At 31.9% G+C, this 6,861-nt stretch overlaps 2 long non-coding RNA genes across 10 annotated transcripts; one reads left to right on the top strand and one right to left on the bottom strand.

Annotated features, from left to right (window-relative positions):
• Positions 1-247: 247 nt before the first annotated feature.
• On the top strand, positions 248-990 carry LOC147292591 (uncharacterized). Its single transcript, XR_015120835.1, has 2 exons — positions 248-585; positions 688-990. It is a non-coding gene; the product is annotated as an uncharacterized LOC147292591 (long non-coding RNA).
• Positions 991-2,027: 1,037 nt separating this feature from the next.
• LOC147292590 (uncharacterized) lies at positions 2,028-5,670 on the bottom strand. Of its 9 annotated transcripts, none has more exons than XR_015120319.1 (7): positions 5,448-5,670; positions 4,334-4,486; positions 4,191-4,261; positions 2,921-2,984; positions 2,608-2,724; positions 2,463-2,504; positions 2,028-2,351 (listed from the first exon to the last, which is right to left on the bottom strand). It is a non-coding gene; the product is annotated as an uncharacterized LOC147292590 (long non-coding RNA). The 9 variants fall into 9 exon arrangements; XR_015120321.1 differs by having other exon boundaries at positions 2,668-2,724; XR_015120315.1 differs by having other exon boundaries at positions 2,463-2,527; positions 2,921-4,261.
• Between the last annotated feature and the right edge of the window lie 1,191 nt (positions 5,671-6,861).

Genomic DNA, 6,861 nt, shown 5'->3' with positions numbered 1-6,861 from the left:
GTCGAAATTTCCATCAAAATTTCCTCGAAACCCGAAATTTTATTCCTTGATTGTAGCTGTTTATTTTAAATGCGAGGCAGTTATCGCAACAGTTTTAAGAAGCAGCGCAAAATTCCCGTTCACCAGAAGCGGAAAAGAACCGGTGTGTGGTTTAATGATTTTTTTTTAAATACCCAACATGTCCTTAATAACTTTTGCAAAGGACGACAACTGTTCTTCTCATTTTACGCATTTCTTTGTTCAGCTCTCCATTTTCTTCTTCTTCTGTTCACTGATTTCAGCTTTCTTCACTCTTTTTCTTTAATTTTATTTTAGGTAATTTTCTTATCTCTTTCATTTTCAGTTCTTCCCCTTCCTCTTTAATTGGGTTTTTAGTATACGCCAAATTGCAATTAAGCTCCCAATTCTCGATCAATTCATGTCTTCAGTTTCTTCCTATAGAACCCCAAAACCCAAATCAAAAAATTCTCAATAATCTATCAGTGATGGCAGGCCAAAATCAACAGCAACGTACATCAACTGCCCATTCTAGTACGCTCTGATCAACGGTGCTCACAAAGAAGAGGTCCTTGGGTTTTTCTCCAGGTAATTTTCTTTTTTCAACAACCAACTTCTGGCCGGGATTTTATTTTCAATGGGAAAAGGCTTGTAATTCTGTGTCTTCCAACTTACAAAATTTGTTTATAGTGGGGAATATCTAGTAATGGTCAAGAGCAGTCGGCATAGTGCATTTGACAGAATTCTTGCTTCTATTCCCTTCAAAGGCCAGATCTGTTAGTGTATTTCGTATGTGGATTTTCATTACTTCTGAGTATTGGCCCCTCTGGTATGCTTTTTGAGTTCTTTAATATAATTGTATTACAAATTAGTTGATAAATTGATTAGGTTATGAGTGGTGACAATTTGTATAAATGGTTTGATTGCATTTGTTTTATGATAACAGTCCTGGTTATGCTATATTTATGTTATATATATTTAGTGTTGTTCTCATTGTTTATCTTGTCTTTTTTTTCTTTTCTTTTTTTGGGTGGACGCATTTTTTATCTTTGAATTGAACTGAATACGTCAAATATCTCTCTGACCATAGGAATTGAGTAGCTAGCAGGAGTATTTAATTTTCTTTTTAAAGGCCAAAGAAGGAATTGATGTTAACTTTGTGAACACTGCAAGAACAAATTTACAAAGCACAAACTTATATTTGTGTCATTTGTTTTAAAAAACACAATTAATCATGCTCTAATGTCATTGGTAATGCTACAGCCACAATTATATGCTTGTGACCGGTATTGGTTTTTCCTTTTTGGATCATAATTCAATCAAAACTTTTTGAATTATCCCAATTTGTGTAATAAATTCTTTGATTCTTCAACTTCAATGAAATCGGAATAGTTCCCTTCATTCTTATACTACTACATTTGGATGAAATCTAATCTAATGGGATAAAAATATTTATTATTTTTTATTGATTCCCGTCAAAAAGACACAATTTGAGTAAAAGATCTTTTTTATTTTAATGAATCCATTTTTATGTTATTTCGTAGTGTACAATTCTTTTGTTTGTGGGATCATTTTCTCCGTTACCCATAAAGATGGGGCACAACCTTGATATTTGTGTCACACACACAGAAACACAAATATAAGTAGTAATTGTGCCTTCCCTCTGACGATTACGTTGACAAATGTGCAGTGGCCTGACATTACTGTTACGGACATGGCACATCTACTAGAAATGTGCCCAATGAGTTTATGTTTAAAAATAAATAAATAAACAATATAAATTAGTATGAACTATGAAGACCATTTTATGTGTTAATATTTACACCTTATTATTTTGCACTTAGTAAGTATATATAGCACATGGTACACACTAGAAATCTAGAATACTATCCTACCTACTGGAAGTGTAGTACCATTAAAACTATACGCAAACATGTTATTATATTATACCATTAAAACTAGTAAAAAATTAGTATAGTGTACAACCCTATTAGAAAGTAAAATGATATGACAAATAATCATTGTAAAAATACCTAATAAAAAAGATTTAATTGCAATTAGTTAATTTCATCATAATATGCTACAAACAAATCATATAGACTATAATGACAATCAGTACTTAATTCTATTGTGTAATCTGTTCGGAAAAAAAGCGTATATATTAGTTATCATACTACAATTGTAATATGCAAGTACAAAACACAAGATTTACAAACCTACATATTATAATTAAATAAATAGACTATTACCAACATTTTCCTATTCTAGGTAATCTTGGATGACTGCATCAACAAGTTAAACTTCATTCCAAGTCTGCATCAACAAGTTCCAAGTGTATGTGACTTTTCCTTGGACTGAAATATTTAAAGAAAGCAATAACATCACTCCCAGCAGGTTTGGAATTGTTTATAGCAGAAGAGAGTTTTAAAAAAACAAGCAAAGGAGACAGGAATAGTAAACCATACCTCAATAAGTTTAACTTCCACATGGTCTCCGACTTTAAAAGCCTGTAAAAAAATTGACCAGAAAGCTAATAAGAAAATAGACCATGATCCTTACATACAGATATAAGAAAATAATAATAAAAATTAAAAAAAAATATGTGCTTGCATCTATAATAACAAAAAAATAATAACGAAAAAACTACACTTAAGTGCATACACTCTATACTTGATTGAATTTCTGAGAGTGATGTAGGCTTGAGTCTTTGGCAGTTCAATCAATGATCTGAAAAAGGGCAAAAAAGAAATGAGTACTTTAATTTATTGAAAGCATACTGGAAGGATATATTTGTCATATCATATTATGTTGCATTCAAGTAGTACTTATATAACAAACTATATAAATTACTTTTAACAAAACACACATTCACATTCACATTCCCATCCTCAAGTATGCTTTTCCCAGTTTCTGAGCATCTTACCTTGCTTTTCTCATCTAAGCATCTTCATCATACAGTACTCCACTCACAACTAAGCAAATAGTATCTGCACTTTTATTCGTTAAGCAAGAATAAGTGAATAAATCTGCTCATTTTAATTACAAAAGGGTACTTAATACTAGCTGCATTACAATCGGGTTAGAGCCTAAGCCATATCCTTTAATATTTGTCTAGCAACAAAAAGAAGAAAAGAAAAGGAATAAAAGTACAGGCTAGGGAACTTCTTCGTTTTTGTTGAAAAGAAACACAAACCATGTTCCATCAACATCGATGCATGATTTGGTGGAGGTAGCTATGACAGAAAATGATGGAACAACCAACAAATACATAATTTAAATAGAGATGGTGTGCTCAATATTTGGTAAAATAGAAATGTTTCGCAAGTTCAACAGGGCATTTAACATCAACAGACAATAAAATTTGCTTTCCTACTGAAATCTCGATCTATACAAAATGCACTGCTAAAGTACATTTTAAGGTCTCACATGCTTAGATGATATGTTATATTAACAAAATGATGAGTTAGACTAATAGCACTTAATACAGTATCTTCTAGCTCCAAACCTTAACTTCATTCTGCAAACATATAAAAAAAAAAACTAAAAAAACTGAACTTCCATGTCCCAATTCTTAATATTTTTTTATCTTAGTTTTATGCTTCAATACCCTGCTTAATCTTCCCACCTATATCAAGTCCACCACAAAATCAATCATAAAGCTGTTTCTTTTGATTCAAAATTTTTTTCATTGTTAAAAGAATAATAAAAATTTAACCAAAGAACCATCAACAGAGAGTAAATAACAAAATAAATTAATACATGTATTAGAGGCAAAGCACTTCACAACACCAAGCCTACATGCAGAACTCAAAGAACAGAAAACTATACAATTCACAAGGCTTGTCACTACATATTATCTGTTCAGAACTCACCAAGCAACAACAAAGATAATAAAAAAGGTGTAACTTTTGACTTCTCTATAAAAAAAAAGACAGAAAAGAGATGTTTGATTCTTAACTTATGCTGGCACTATATTTCAACTACTTCATTTCTCTTTTCTTAAAGCAGGAAAGAACTGCTTAATGTAATGGGGAAACTATTTATGATCTTAAATTCCTGACTATATCAAAGCCATTACTTAAATTCCTACATCCAAATCCCTTGCTTTCAGATACCAATCCATTACAAAATACCATTCAGAACAAATTCAAGATCCCATGCATTCCAAAAGACACCAAATTGAAAAATACTACCTGTTGGTTTCGGAATGAGACAAACCCAAAGCCTCATGAACGTCCTGTCTTCTGATCCCACACAACTAAAACTGAAGAAAAATAATAAAATCAAGAGGCCAACTATGAAAAAAAAAAAAATTAAAACTACAAGAGTCACATACCTCTTTTTTATATGATCACCCATCGTATGCTTCATTTGTAGTAATGAGAAAGAGGCCCAAACAGACAGCATTGTTCAAACGGCATGTAGACACATCTTGGTAAATACATATAATGATGATGATAATTCAGTGATTAGCACCATAAGTCCATTGCTAAAAAAAAAGAAGGAAGGTGAATAAGAGAGAGAAAAAGGAAGGTGAATAAGAGAGAGAGAAAGAAAGAAAGGACAGGCAAAAAACTGAAAGCAAAGCAAACAATGGCAGCAAAGATGCTACTATGAGTGTAGTTTGGTGGCTCTTATATCTGTATGATTTTTTGTTAAAGCCAAAGAGGGCCTTGTCCTTCATTTATCAAACTCAAGGTGATGAAATCAAGAACTACAAAAACAAGGACCACCTAAAAGGACCATTTTGGGCCTTGGCCTTCAATTCTCTTGCCTTAAACCCAAATCATTCCATTAAAATCGGGCCAAACACATAAGATATGATTTATGTATGTTGTTGAGATTCTATCTCCAACCTTCTTTCATTTGTTTAGTTATTTTTTCTTTTTTGAAAGGAGATTTGTGTAGTCAGTTTAAATCCCTTGTTTTGAAACCCTGAAATTATCTCTACAACCTAAAGTTTACAAGATGAAATTGTAATGATTAATAGACACAAATGAATCGATATATAGAGAGAGAAACTGATATATAAAACATGTTATTTAGAAACAAAGAATCAAACAAAAATATAAAATAAAATTGAAAGAAAAAAAAAAACCAAGATTCTGGGGCATGGAATTGAAATAAATATCAACACTATAGACCCAATTGGACACCCATTGCAGCACCCATGCGATCCACAAGACCCAGAGCAAATCCGTTCAAAGAACAAGACGAATTTGATGTCTCTTTGGTATTCTTATTGATCTAAGTTTATTTTGGCTTCCAATTTTATGCCTATTATCAGATATATATATATATATATATCTATATCCATCATCTCAGCTAGAACCAAGTTTGACCTAGTTTGCCGACTTGGCCTTTCCTATATTTCTTCAGCCTCCAAGCTAGTCTACCTTGATTAAGCTAATTCATAGAGATAAAGAAAATAAAGCTAAAAAAATCCTTACCACCGATTAGAGAGAGATAGAAATTGTCTGGTTCCTGCTACGTTGAGAGACAGAGAAAGCTGTCTGGTACAATCTCAAAACAATCGGTTGCCCGAAATAAAATTCGCCAACCACAGACAAGGTCGAGAGGTCATCGGAGGCCATTGTTAGGGTTAGGATTTAGGGATGCAGAGGTGAGCTTCTAAGTGAGAGAGCGAGAGAAATAGAGAGAGAGAGAGAGAGAGAGAGATGAGTCACTTATCTACTTATCTGCAATCAGAAAAAAATAAAATAAAATAAAACTTAACAAGAATAAAATCAGTATAATTGCTAACATTAATAAAATTTCTTTTTACCAAAAAAAATAAAAAACAAATTTCTTTTTGGCCAAAAAAATTATTTGATGAAAAAAGAAATAAGAAATTTTATAGATGATTCTAAATTTCTAATAAAGAAAATTTAGTGATGAGTTTATAATTGGTGACTAGTACTTAAATAATTCATCACTAATTAATCGAAAATGGGCTAATGGGAAAAAATTTTGAAGGGCAAACTTTTAGTGATGAATAAAAATATTTGGTCACTAAATCAGTATTATTAATGACGAATTTTAAATTCATCACTAAAATCCAAATTTCTTGTAGTGGATAGTGAGAGATGAAAGGCGAGAGACTGATAGAGATGAGTGACAGAGTCACAGACTCACAAAGAGAGAGAGAGAGAGGGCAGTGCCGGCGTGAGACGACGAGATGAGTGAGAGAGAGAGAGGGCGGCGCTGGACAGCAAGAGAGTTTGAGAGACTAAAAGAGAGACAGTGAGTAGGTTTCGAGAGTGAGTGAGAGACTTTCTGATTTTTGTGTTTTAGTTGTTTGAGGTTTGGTTTGGTTTGGGTGACTTTCCAAGTAGAACAATGGTAATATATGTGTTTTATGACAGCAACAAAGAGCATGAATCATATATTTGTGTCTTATGACCTGTCAAAAAGAGTACAAATATTTGAGTATAAACCTAATTTAATATTATTTTTAATTTTGTGAGTAGATTTAATCAAGGAGTAAAATTTCGGTTTCGAGGAAATTTTCGATAAAAATTTCGATGGAAATTTTCGCGGAAATTTCGATTAAAATTTCGATTTTGATAAAATTGGACAAAAACGACAAAAATTGCTATCAAAATATGGAAATTTTGAATGAAATTTGACCATATGTTTATTTAACATATTATCTACTACATTAATAAAAAACATTGAAGAAATCAAATAATATAGTAGATTTCATGTGATATGTGATGAATATAATGCGCGCCGGAGACAATACTGTTAAAAAAATACTTCACTAATTAATAATTACATAATAAAATTACACGAATAAATCACCAATGTGGCAACGGAAAGTAGCAAGCTTACTCAAAGGGACTTGGAAATGGTCTTCGATAG

This window comes from Dryas octopetala, chromosome 2 (assembly GCF_963921425.1).
Source record: "Dryas octopetala chromosome 2, drDryOcto1.1, whole genome shotgun sequence".
NCBI classification, from domain to species: Eukaryota; Viridiplantae; Streptophyta; class Magnoliopsida; order Rosales; family Rosaceae; genus Dryas; species Dryas octopetala.
Note: the sequence above shows the minus strand (reverse complement) of the source record. Positions and strands in the feature narration are given on the sequence as shown.